General features: G+C 46.1%; 1 long non-coding RNA gene across 2 annotated transcripts in view; it reads right to left on the bottom strand.

Annotated features, from left to right (window-relative positions):
• Positions 1 to 365: 365 nt before the first annotated feature.
• LOC149325108 (uncharacterized) overlaps positions 366 to 14150 on the bottom strand; it is an 80299-nt gene continuing 66514 nt past the window's right edge. The window contains exons 2-4 of one of the 2 annotated variants that reach the window (XR_016286562.1): positions 8959 to 9033; positions 3021 to 3123; positions 366 to 496 (exon numbers count right to left, since the gene is read on the bottom strand). This is a non-coding gene — a long non-coding RNA (uncharacterized LOC149325108). The remainder of the gene's footprint in view (positions 497 to 3020; positions 3124 to 8958; positions 9034 to 14150) is intronic. The other variant, XR_016286563.1, reaches the window with a different exon arrangement.

The following is a 14150-nucleotide window of genomic DNA, read 5'->3' as shown; positions in this document are numbered from 1 at the left end:
CTCCCAAAGACATGACATCGCAGGCCGTGAGCAAGGGGAACAAACACTAGTAGGTTTATTCATCGACCACATTATTACCGCAACTGGAAGAGAGTGTGCGCTTCATGCGCTTAAAGCATCCTGTGCACTTCCTGCTCTCATCGATGGGCGGCTCGGGCCACACCCGATATGATGCAGCAATGTTCCTACTATAATGTACAAGGACGTTATTGCACATCGAAAACACAATTATTTTCCAAGCAACAGCTTTGCTTTACTGCTCCTAAATAGAGGTTTCAAAGGCACAGATTAAGATGAATTTTTTATTTCGAAGACGACACAATGATGTCTGTCTCAGACCGTACACCTGTAGGTTTGCGCGATACTCATAACCGCTTTTATTCACCAGGTGCGAGCAGCAGCTCTTCAACTCTGCCCTCGGCCTTTCGACGGCGCAATTCCTGTAGTATAAGGAACTTGTATGGGGATGCTTCCGCCACTCTAGTGAGCACCGTCACTGCAAATAAGAATACATCCAGAAGTTAGAATAGTTTTGCCCTTTGGACACCCGCTTCTGGTGGGTGTTTTAAAATGGCTTGCAAAAGGTAAAGGTAATCAGCATGCACTGTAATAGCGGTGAACGGTAATGGAGCCTTCTTGGCGAAAAAGGGTGCAATACAGGCTTTGAACTGGAAAAGCTGCTCATGAGACTTAGGAGCAAACACGCCTAGTGGGTGTTGGGGATCGATAGCCGGGATCGTTAGAAAGACACTTCACAAGTTTGACGGCAGACCCAGTGTCATCCCTTTAGTAATGTAGACACCGTTAAAACAGCTAGGCTCTTGATCCCAGAGAAAAGTACTCTATGTTACAGTCTTGCGGGGCCTCGTCGAAGTAGGGTTGCGCACCAGTAAGTCAGTTGAGTTGTTCTGTAAGACTCGCCTCTTTGGCCCAATTTGCCCAGCAGCCTCCGGTGCCTTATCTGAACGGTGGCCAGCGTTATGGAAGTGAGTATATTACTTACACAGACGGCTACGGCACCAATTAAGGAGACAAGAAGCAATATGAGTATATTACTAGACAGCAAGGATGAATCTCGTCGTGGAGGAAGCAATATTTAAGGGTTTCGCTAAGGGCGGCCCGACTATCCTGATATCAGAGTTCTTACCCGTTGTCCTTTGTAATGTAGAATTTTATTTTGTTTTTCTTCATGTTGCATTGGTTACTCAATGCGGTATTTTATTTTATTTTGCCACAAAACGGTGAGCAATCGCACGCTTTCCTGAAACTACTAAATAATGGCAACTTATTAGGACTAGGAATACTCAGGCATCTCAAATAACCTTATAGCCGGGCTGAGAGGCAAAATAGCCTATTATCTTTTGGTAACGCTGAAAATTCCAGGAGGTTGAAAGCACAGCAGGAGGCGGCAAAAAGCACGTGGGCGAATCAAATTAGAAAATCGGCTGGTATGAGGTGGCCACAGCTTCTAGTGAGCACAGTGATGACGGCGCGGAAAAATTGGCAACCATGTTGTCTCTGTACAAGGGTATGGTAAAATGCCAAACGTTGGTGGCTGCATATCGACACAGACATGCGTACGAAATTTTTCCTGCAAGGCACCCTGAGTGCACGATTGTGGACGACGCTCTCGCCATGTTTGAAAAAATGATGCAGTTATTTAGTGCCATAGCTATAGTAAATATCTATTTAGGGTAAAGTTTTCTGCAAAGTGTCAGGTTGCACTTCTTAATAGTAAAGTCATCTTCACTATATTTTTAGTGCACCATTGTTCCTGTCATCCTAAGAAATATTTGGCATCAGGAGTATTATTGGAGCTGCATGGGGGCAGCTGGCAAATGGCAGTTTTTTGGGCTGCCGCTCAGCATAATTAGGCTGCCGCTCAGCATGACAATGACAACACTGTCGCGGACTAGGAGACGAAATGGGCAGTGTCGTGGGTCTAGAGTGCTGGCGTAACGCCCACACAAAATAATACATGTCATCACCACTCATCATGTCGTTCTCTCTTCATCATATTGCCGCGGTGTAGAATAGGATAACTTTATTTGGCCCTATGAAGATATATATAATTAATGACCTCCTTATTTCCGTTACCTCCCACATTCATTTATTTGCATATGACTGCGTAATATTTCGTGAAATTAATGACTCCAACGACCCCCTTCTTTTGCAAAAAGACATTAATGCAATTCGTTAGTGGTGTAAAACGTGGTCATGGAACTAAACAAAACCAAATGTAAAGTGCTACGTGTGTCATGCATTTTACACAAACCACTTCTTATCATCTAGATAACAAGTGTCTTCATACCGCTATTTAGGAGTTTACATAGCAAGTGATCTAACTTGGTCTTCACATCAATTCAATAATTAGCAACGTCAGCCATGCCCTCCGCTACCTTCGCCGTAACTTTTTCTCTGCCCCCACCTCCCTGAAACTTTTCCTCTATAAATCTCTAGTTCGTAGTAAGTTCGAATATGCTGCGTCCATTTGGGATTCCTTCACGGGAAAACTAATCAGGTCCCTCGAAATAGTTCAAAATCAGTTCCCTCGAAATAATTCATCCTTCAGAACTACAACTGCACCGCTAGCGCAACATCTATGAAGAGTGCATTACAGTTACCATCTCTTGCTAGCCGTCGAAAGCACGCTCGCCTTTACTTAATTCATAAAATAATGTATGATAACCCCAGTCTGCGCCGCGATCTTATACTACCTGCGTCATATGTTTCATCGCGAAATGATCATGCGCATAAAATCGGCATTCCTTTCTTTAGAACAGAATGCGCAGCTGAGTCTTTCCTTCCACGAAGAGCAAATTACTGGAACCACCTTCCTGGAAGTACAGCCTCCATCATCGACCATGAGCATTTTGTTCCGCCTTAGCTACCACTGTATAATTAGATCTGAAACGCCATGTACTCAACCACTATATACTGCCCTCTTCCATGCCCTCGGGACTTTATGATAGAATAAATGAAATATGTGAAAATGTGCGGTGTACTGCCCGCAGGCTCACCTGCTATCAGGATGGCGTACATGAGATACACTCCAAGGTGAGCCATTTCTCTTAGGAGCTGTAAAGCAGATGAGCTGAAAATAGTATAAGTCACGGTAACTTTCTGAAATAAAAAAAAAACAATTTTCTAATGCATCTTGCTTCTAGCAATGTCATTTTGAAGTCCAGTAGCAGATATGATAAAAATCTATCGGCGGTACTTAGCACACCACTGCACATTACGAAGGTAGGTGGAAGGAGAGACACATTTGCTGCATAAGCACAGATATACTGTCTTCGTTACAGCAGAATTGAAATCTGAGATTGAGTTCGTTAACTATTTGCGACCTACGACTAATATATCAGACTTCCTATATTCCCCTTGAAAATTAGTGCTCTCTTTGTATCTGCCCAGACAATTGAAGTTTCCCTACAGGAAACAGCCTGTGTAAGATAACCAGTAAGGCACTTAACAAAGTCTCACTCTTAGGGTACTTGTTTTGCTTGGAAATTTCTTAGTGCACAAATTCATATAGAACAGTGTATTGTGTGGAAAAATATGTGTGGTAAAAATCGGCTGCGTTCTCTTTGTATACGATTGTTATGAAATTGATGGGCTAATTGGCTGCTGTGGTCTTAAAATTGTAAAGCTAAGGTCTGTACGGCTTTCTCTTCCACTTAGCCTGACGTGCAACAATGAGCAGATAGGGCTGCACACCCTCTATAATTCTGTTTTAAACCTTAGTTGCACTGCAAATGTCGAAGAATAAATGCTCAAAATATTTCAAGTAATTAAATTAACTTGTGCTAAAGGCTGACTATCTGCTATGCGTCTCATATGTTTAACTAAGGTGTTGAAACGCAAGTTGAAGCTGTTGAAACGTCGCAAGAACGCCATATGCATACACTTTTACCATGCACAGTCTTTGTGAAAAGTTTAGAGCCCAGGGGGTTTGCTTCTGAGCACTACTCTGACGCTCCTGTAGGCCTTATGGAAGTCCTACGCATCGGAGGGAGCAGGACCGAAAATCTCCTTACCTTGAGGAGATTTTGGACGCTCAGGACGCATTACGAGCAAAGCAGTGTGGCCCAGAAGCAAACCCCCTGGGCTCTAAACTTTTGACAAAGGCTGTACGTTGTAGTTCTGATTTTTCCAAAAAGTGTACCCTTTCTATTCAGAACAAAATGTTAAGGAAGGACAGGCCGACGTTAAGTGAGGACAATTTACCTTCAACACCCCGCTGCTGCTCGAAGTTCCTCTCACAATAGATTATAAATGCGTATTGCTCCTGCCAGCACTTATATACCCAGTTGGCAGGGCTGGAATGAAATGTCATCTCTACACAATCTCGAGTACAGTGATGATTCATTGGTTGAAACGGTCGTAGTTGATTGACCATGGTCAGGGAGCTGATGCACTGGAATTTAATTACCGCTGGGGTTTTTGACAGTTATATGACCACGTTATGAAAACTGGGGCACGAAAGTTGAATTTCAGCTAGGGGTTTACGCAGGTGTTTAACAATGACAGTTTTGTCGGCACATATACAGCTACCAAGACTATAGGATTTCGAAAACAATAAAATGTCATATCAACAAGCTCTGAAAGTCCATCTGATGCGCCCATGCTATTAGTGCGAGATGATAATTTTCTGTTCCCAAAAATCTCCAACTGAATTCGAATTCTTATTGAACAAACAATGATGGCGGTAACAGTAGGATCGGACTCATGTAGAAAACCTGTGGCATTCTTAATGGCAAAGAAGGTAAACGTTTATTGCATATGTCGACTATTGAGGCAGCTGATGGGTTGAGCAAAGGAGCAGTACATATTCTCTTGATTACGTATTTCAGCAGCCTGTGTTGCTTGGTGAACTGGTTGTATTTTGCTATTATAGAATGTGGGACGAGTTTTACAGACATAACTCTAGATCTCGTCCGCGTGTGGCACATAAATGTCCAAGCCTCATAATTACACGATAAGCGAACTGTCACCAAAGAATGCTCATCGCTGGCGTACGATGGCATAAGCGCGGAAGACATGCACCTGGGCATTTGTGAATATTGCGGTCTATGTCCGTCGTGGGCCAGCGTGGCGCATCCTGTACTGACAGTCCCCTTATCTTGTTTTTATGATGATGGGACATTTGCGCTTTGCAAGAAGAGGAAACTTGTGCATCAGGACGACCTCGGTTGCGAGATTTTCCCGAATATTCATGAACTCTGTGGCACGAGGTAGCAAGGATACTTTTATACTTTTAGAATGGCTAAGGAGTGCAGGCAAATTCAATATCTTCTTTCCGATTATGCATTCCCACGCAGGTAGACCAATTCCCGACATCCTCAGTGATCCGAAGTCCCACATGCACCCCACCAGAACCGCCAGTAGTGCCTTCTCGCGAGGATGTTCTTGGATCATGTTCACGTAGAATGAACTAGAGAGGAATGTTTCGCAATACTCCTGCAACAATTTCACTATCTGCTTTGTTTGGCTTAAGTAAAGTGCCTGGAAATGTTGCGAGACTGGTAGGTCAAAATGCAAAACTGTTTCTCTGGAAATAACATTCAGCAAAGCGGAAAGTTGGGCAAGTTGGATAACGTTCATGTTGTAAAAAATAGCGCACAGGGAACACACGGGACGGAAAGTAAACGACGCAGACAAGCGCTAACTCGCAACTGAGGTTTATTGCTGACGCTCGCAATATAAGGTAGTCACTTTAAAAACATAAAACAAAAACAACCACAAACAGTCCCTCCTGGAAAGACCAAGTCAGAGGAAAAAATTGAAATTGAAGCATCAGGCGCCACTCATCGCTGCGGTTTTTTAACTGATCTTCCGCAACGCAAGATAATGGAGGCATACCATATTAGGAAATGTCGGAATCCGTGTATCAGTGAGCCCTCTGTTAACTTGGCAGACTGTGAAATCGATTTTTTAGCCTCAGCGTTGCATTGAATTCCTTTTTTGATAACGGTTTTTTAACTGATCTTCCGCTGCGATGAGTGGCGCCTGATGCTTCAATTTCAATTTTTTCCTCTGACTTGGTCTTTCCATGAAGGACTGTTTGTGGTTGTTTTTGTTTTATGTTTTTAAAGTGACTACCTTATATTGCGCGCGTCAGCAATAAACCTCAGTTGCGAGTTAGCGCTTGTCTGCGTCGTTTACTTTCCGTCCCGTGTGTTCCCTGTGCGCTATTTTTTACATCATGTTTCTCTGGAGACTGAGAAGTATTATAGGTTTCATAAGTCGCAATAAGATGAATATCTAGAACGCATTTTGTATCTAAGTTGAAAACAAAACTGCGCGAATGTTGATGCAGTTAGTCTTCATGTTAATTCAAACACACATTTGTTCGAAGGGACTAGACTTACACAGAGTTGTGAAAATTGCGCAATCGTGAAGAGAACGATTTTTTATAAAATAGCGCTCTGTGTCCGTTTTGTCTTTTCTTCTTCGCAGTACTTCTTGATAACATTCCTCCTTTTACGATTACTGCTCTCAGAGTCCTTCCAGTGGCAACCATCGTCCCCGTTTGCATTTGTGCGCTAGCGCAATACCCTCGGCTTTCAATCGCAATCACCTACTGAATGTATACTGCATTAACAACCTTCAGGCCATGCTCTCCCCTCTCGCCATAACCTCCTTCCTTGGAAATGCACCTCTTTCATGGTAATCATCCCCCGAGAGGTTCCTAGGGTTCTCGCTATACCCTTTTTCTTGAAAGGTTGTACTTCTCAGGGCGGTCTTCTTTGGGACCGCAATCCGGTTGAGCTTTCGTCACACTCGCCCTAAGCCCTCCTTCCACGATAACCATCCTGCTGTTGGGGATTTTTCCACTGTCGTCATACACTCAATCTTCAAGGTAAAAACCCTCCGGGTGTTTCCTAAGGCAACGACGTTCCGTTACCTGATTTTGGTTGATTACCATAGCGAGGGTGTTTCCTTAGTACCACCGAGAGGAGGGTATGGCCATAGCATAATAATGCGCAAATGGAGCGTACTTACCAGATAACCACCCGGTGCACAGTTACCTTGGAAGGTGAAGGAGGACGGTTAACGTCGAAGAAGAAGCGTAGGTTGAGAGCATACGAATCCATAACTAATGATCTGGCATGATTTTCCCCGGTAATCGCCCGGAGGGAGGTTAGCCTTAAAGGCGAAGGGTAGGGCAAGAATATATAAATGAGTAAAAGGATACTTTGCACGTGAACCGTCTAGAGAATGGGTACCGTACAAGGAGGTGGGAGTAGCGAAAGCGTTGCAATGCTCACCAGCAAACTGGTTACCGTGGAAACGTACGAAGCGTTGTGACTGACGATGAAGAAGGGTATGGCGAACGCAAAATAACCAGTCGAGAGGTATATACTAATGAATGAGGAGGGTACGCTGATTGTGAAAAATTGGAAACCGGGGAATGCTTTCGAAGAGAATGGCCACCACCACAGCAGTGACGGTACACATAAACTCGAGAGTACAAAATTTTAGCGCCGTGCCAGACCTCAATTTTTAGAGCATCACAAGCGTAAGGCGTAGCTTGGGGTCGAGATTTCTCTGGCGGGATGGTTTTCTTTTTTTTTTACCTGTCCTAATCATTTAACTTTTAGGCAAAAAACGGCTACCGTACCGTATTTTCTCCTTCACAAAAACGACAAAATGGAAACATTGCCCAGTATACGCCTTGGATTCATTCGCTCTTGTATTCTTTCATATGAATGTCTAATGCTCATTTCATATCTGCTACCCTTTTGTACATTATATCTTAAGAAGGGCCTCGCTTCTGGTAGATATGCCGAACGAAGCGTAAGAAAGATCTCGTACTGCTGTCACCCTCACAGTTCTATCTGGTTCCTAGTAGCACTTGCGCTTTTCCGTATACCCACCATTGCCAAGTTTTTGCATTCATGGCCCTCTTAGGTAATTCTTAGTCGGACATCTTCCGCAAAGAAGTACAGTAGGGGTGGGATCTCCGCTGCTACCTAGCAACGTTGCCAAGCGGAGATAGATAATTCCTCTTAACCGGCACCTACCATGTGCCGCTGTTGATAGGGCGAGGCTTCACGCTAACGCCCACACCATAGTTTGCGCCTTCGTCCACTTTCCAATGTCATGACAGTATACGTTACCTACGCTTAATTTGGTTTCGATGGCTGTTAGCTTCCTTTATGTGCACCACATTCCAGGGCGTTTTTTTGTCTTTACCTGACAGTGTTTGCTGCCTAAATACCAGAGATAGCTGAGCACAGGGGGATACGAATACGTCCCAAAAAGGGCAGGGACTTTTCTTGTTCCGCCTTAAGTGGAAATTTAATATCTGGTTCGAAGGAGTTTAAATGAGATAGGACATTTGTATGTCAGATCTCTTGATGACTGCCGAGCACTCGTCGACATACGTGACTTTGGTTCTGATTGCATACACAACCAAATATTTTCCTCAGGTAACTGCTCCGCGCTTATCAAAATAATTCAGATCCAAATTTCGTACCTCAATCAAACTCCGTAGAAGCAGATGTTCAATTCACGCTAGAGGCGGAACAAGAAAACTTTTGGACACCTTCGCATCCAGAAAACATGGCTTCCTTCTATTCTCCATATAGCGCAATCTGGATCCCTCAGGTCGATATCTCTAATCCACTTAAAAACACTCGACCATCCATAAATCATGCTTGGTGAAGACACTGTTCAGAAGAGGTGACAGCACTTGGCAGGTGACAATAACAAGGCGCGATACTCATAGAACTAAACGTTAACGGCTACCCAAAAAACTTTATTGAAAAAACCAATGGCCACAGAAAACACAACATAGGCCAAGAAATCAATGTAGAACCACCAAAGCCACCACTAAAATACGGCACTCTGCCTAATGTCCAAGGTGATAGCAAAGCTATATCGCCCGAATACCGAAAAAAGGGGGTCTCCAGGTTGAGCACAAGCCATGGAAGACTGTAGCGTTTTGCCTACCTGTTCTCAAAGACCGGCCAGGGCGGAAGGCATTATCTACAGAATTCCTTGTGCCGACTGCGACGCAAGCCACATCTGCAAAATCAAACATTAAAATAGAGAATCACGCTACATAAAAACGACGCCCGTAATTTCGCAAGAGAGCGTGACGGTGTAGCCGAACATTCCGAAGACTCAGACCACAGAATCAGCCTGGACGAAGCCCCCATCCTCGGATCCAAAATTGATTACCCAAAATGCCTCTGACTTGAATCCTGGCACAATTAAACTAGCCATAACAACATCTGCCACGCAAAGGCAAACCTCATCGCGGTATGTGCGCAGCAACTTCACTCTGCAGCTCAAATAAGAAAAGTCGCCATTGACCGCCTCCCCACAATTCGACAGCTTGAAGCAAAGCCTTAATCCCCCTCCCCCAGGCCTTTCGCATCAAGGTTTTGTTCTTTAGGCCTTCATCTACCCTCCATACATACTTAAAGACGCTAGCTACTACCCTCAGTGAGCCTTTAAGAAGGAGCCTTGGCGGCTCCGAAACGCTAGGGTTTTAAACAGTTTTTTCTTGAGGATTTGTTTATTATAGTTAGGAGTTTATTATAAACGTTCAACGTTTCACCGGGCGAGGATGCCGAAGAATGACTGGACCAGTTTGGGCATGTCGCTGGGTTCAACAGTAGGGAAGACTAAAAAAAAGTGAGGCGCGTTTTCTTCCTTAGTTCAAATGGGAGTTTCCAAGGACTTTTGTGAGCCTAGTCCATGAAGAAAGAGGGCAGCTGCTTCTGCGACCCCTCTGGAACTGCCAAATGAGGCAGTGACTGCTTAAATAGAAATAATGAAACGTCTTTTCCGACCTATCGATCCTGAGATATGAAACGAGAAGAAGGTACAACTTTTGGTGGGGCCTGTTCAAGGAGCAGATTTTGCTGGGCCTCTTCGCAGCCCACCCAATACCGTCACTGAATACATGGAGCGTCCATGAATGACCAAACCATGCACGCACGAGGCCTCCATTACCCACGAACGCTAAAGTTGCCCAGAGGCGTCCATTAGACAGCACGGAAATCTGGCACATGCTGCGGGGTGTGATCCGCAACATTGTCCACGAAGAGCTGCATGGGCTACTGGTGCATGCAGCCAGCTTGAAGTAGCGACCCTTGCGGCAATCATTCGTGAAGAAGTACAGCCTGCTCTTGGCTTCTCGCCCACGACGTCTCCATTACAACCTCAAGCCAACCCCTATGCTGCTGCGGTACGCAGTCGGCAGCCCCCACGAGTCCCTCATGTCCTGTTTAGAGCGAACCAGTTGTTGCAGAACGCCGCCCGCTAGCTACCAACAACCCGGCCTTCCAGCGCCGCTCAACCCCCAAAAAATGCGATGCCGGGCGCAATTTCAGCGACTGCCCGCTGTGCTTGCAATACGGTGACCCCGGCCACTTTCTTGTTCGTAGACCGTATCGACATATCGGTCGCCATGTTTTCTCTATAAACGCATCACAGCCATGAACCGGCCAGCGCCCGAAAGCTATCGACGCCGAGTTACGTTGGGAGGAGCATGTGGAAAATCACCTTTCGCGCTATAAATCACTGGCAGCCTCAGCTTTACGTCGTGAGGCTGTAGCAACGTAGGGGCAGTGGCCGGAAGATCCCGAATGCCTGCAAGGGAAACTAAGGAAATCAATCGTTGGAGGCGATGTACCCCTTCCTCGTAGCGACCGAGATCCTTCACGACCAGTATACACGAGCTCGCCGAACCAACTACGGTGACGCTGCACACGAGGATCAGCTAGACGACAACACAACCCAACTTCATTATGACGCCGCCGCCCAGAACAATAGGAAACAGCCTAGGCAATCCGCTGTCACAGCAGCGACAAAACCAAGAACGCACACCTAGTGCGATATGTAACACTAGAGCAAGAACTACACACCTCGAGCTATGAATAGGCGGCGGCCAAGCTTCTACCTAAGCTCGCACAGTAGCTGACTACTGTACGTGTAGAACATTCGCCACGAATCTTAAAGAGACGACCATATGGGATGGGCCACAAATCCGCACCGCTGGACGCCTCTTAGTTTCGCCCTCAAGACAATGCACCGCACGAGTGAAGGTCTGCGGTAATACCTACTCTTCAACCTTCATTGTCCTGCACCGATGGTCAGTAACATAATTTAGGCATGGACGTTTTGTCTGAACATCGAGCAGCTATTTATCTTGTACCGTCGATGTCTACACGAGAGCATCACGTTCCCTTGGGTGTGTTCGATAAAGAAATGAACTTCAACCCCCGTTTGGAGTCACTGTCATGATTCGGTGCCACGATTACCAACACCCCCGAGGGTATCACCGAGACAAACAGGCTCTTTCTTTGAAATCGAGGAATGGGCATCGCTATAGGCATCGCTGGCGTTCTAAATAGACGAGGAGAGGTGCTGGTGAGAGCCTTCAGTGAAGCATACTGTTGTAATCAGAAAGTGATTTCAACGTGACTTATGGCCCTAAGTGCTTCGCTCAAGGCAGCAGTAAACTGGTCTCGAACAGCGAATCCACTCCAGCCTACGTTTCGTGGCTAAATGCCTTGTGCGCGACCCACGGCCGAGACGTGACTCTGGGGCCATCTTCCCAGCGGCGGAAAGAACGCGACCTACTGAACGGTCTGTTCCCAAAAGCTCCGACTGATCCTCCGACGTGCCGTGCCACTTGCGCGGCTCTTAAACAAAGCCGCGTCAAGCTGCCCTTCGACCTTATAGGTGGTCCTCCTGACCCTCACCCACGGCTACGTAATGTGACGTGAAAACACAGAGCCAATGTGTGACGACCTGGGGAACACCTACTCTACTTATAGAGACCATCACCATGTATCAGCTCCCTCTTCACGACAACCCGCAATATGTAACATTTTGTATAAAGCTCTTCGTCTTCTCGCAACTTGGCATGTGTGTTGCCTCGGGCCCGACACCACGCCAGAGGTGCCGATGTCACTGACCAAGTCCCAACAACAGTGGATGTGAGCTTGGTGGGATCCACCGGTGTCAGCTATCCTGGGCTGGTGAGCGCCGCCTGTTTGCTTCTCGATTCCCAAGATTTCTCTAGCGCAGATTGTCGTTAGTTAAGTTTAGTGCATTTAGATCATTGCTGAAAATTTTCCACATGCAACGAATTAGGTGGTCTGTGTACAAAATTTAACTGATGGCAAACGGCGCAGAGTGCGAAGTCAGGATGTACAAGCATAAAGTCCAAGACCTTCATATCTGCCAGGTGCTGGGAATTTCAGTTGGCTCAGCAAAACGCAAAAAGCAAATTTCGGAGCTAATGCAGGTAGAGAAGGTAACCGCGGAAGAAGCCGATGAGTCTTTGAAGAGTGGCTTGTAGAGCTTGAGCGGAAAGCCCAAGAGAGGAGCTCGACAGAAAAAAGGAAGCCGAACAAAGACAGCATGAACACGTCAGTAGAGGCGCGACGATTCGTTCCTCAGACGAACTATTCGACGTACCAGAGGCTTTCGCACTCTCCATCCGCTCTTTAGAAGATTCGGCTAACCAAGACAACTCGCCCACCTTCGACATAAAAAAAATGGTGCCCAGGAACAGGCAAGGTCAAATACGCACACTTGTTCAAACTTACAGGGAGTGCTTTTTTTGTTGTCGTCGAAAGTCGGACAAACTCCGAGTGAAAAATATTCCATTGCAGCCAAAGAACACGTCTCACCTCTCCACCAAAAGCTATAGCGTGTGCCGCCTCGAGAACGGTTAGCTATCGGAGACCAAGTGGAAGGAATGCTTCGCGACGGCGTTATCCAGTCGTCCAATGGCCCCTGGGTGACACCGTCTGTTCTGGTGAGAAATAAAGACGGCACATTCAGATTCTGCGCCAATAACCACCACTTTAACAACACAAAGAAGGATGTTTATCCCTTCCACTACATTGAAAACGTACTGGACCGGCTCTGAAACGCCATGTACTTGCTTTCGATGGAGATGAAGGGCGGCTACTGGCAAATCGTAGTCGACAGAAGAGGCCCAGAGAAGACCGCCCTGATCAATCCAATAACCGTCGAATGGAGCTAGTTGGAATAATATTTTTTTTTCATTTTTAGCATTTTTTAGCGCTTCCTCCTGCAGAAAATTGAACACTCCAAAACGCCTCTTTGAGTTCGAGGTGGAGTCACGTGCACTTTGTCCCGTGCCAGCGTCGTTCCAACAAGTAATGGACACAGTACAGGCAGGGCCGAATTCACGGAATTTTCTTGTTCCCTCAGATGAAGCCGTTGTCCTCGGCTCGAAGTTTGACGACCAGCTGAAAAGGCTCGGAACAGTGCTGGAAACCAATCGAAACGTCAGGGTAAACCTTGAAAGCAGAGAAGGGCCACATTGCAAATGAGAGGCTGCTGTTTCGGAGACACATTGTAACCAAGGTTAGAGTACGCCCATATTCACACAAAACTGCTGCTGTGCAAAATTTCAGCCGACGGCGTACAAAAAAGTTCTCATATCCCTCTGGCTGGGCGCATTAACTACGATTTATCGCACATCATCGCACCTCTGACCTAGCTCAAGAAGGGACGTGTGCTATTTAAACTGGAAGCACCCACTACCGGAAGCGTTCAAAGAACTTAAGAGCTTCTTAAACTGCTTTCCGGTCGTCATGCACTTTAATTAAAGCGCTGAGACTGAAATTTGTACCACCGGAATCAGTGTTCTCCTAGGTGCCGTCATTATTCACAAAGGCGACGGAGTAGAGAAAGTAATCTCGTACGCTAGCCGTTCTCCGCCTAAGGCCGATGCGCGACAAGGAATGTCTCGACATCATTTAGGCAACGACAAAATTGCGGCCGTACCCGTACGGACGACCACTCAAGGTGGCCAGCGATGATCACACACTGCGCTGAGATGCCACTTTGAAGGAGCCCTCCGGCTGTCTCGCTCGATGGAGCTTGCTCCTCCAAGAGTAGCAAGTGAAGGCGGGCTAGTTGGTGGTTGACAATGGAGTGCATATTGCAACCACGCAAAACGACGCAGGACGAACAGAGGAAAGCACAAGACAAGACGCGGAACTTCAACTAAAGTTTACTACAGGAAAACCACATTTATACAGGAACCGTAATCACACCTGATAAACAGCCGAAACCATCAAATAACACAGGCACGTGGGCGCATGTGGCACAAGTTAGCATTTAGATAGTTTAACTCTTTCTTAGAT

The sequence above is a fragment of the Amblyomma mixtum genome, chromosome 10, assembly GCF_055824585.1.
Source record: "Amblyomma mixtum isolate Tamu chromosome 10, ASM5582458v1, whole genome shotgun sequence".
NCBI lineage: Eukaryota > Metazoa > Arthropoda > Arachnida > Ixodida > Ixodidae > Amblyomma > Amblyomma mixtum.
Note: the sequence above shows the minus strand (reverse complement) of the source record. Positions and strands in the feature narration are given on the sequence as shown.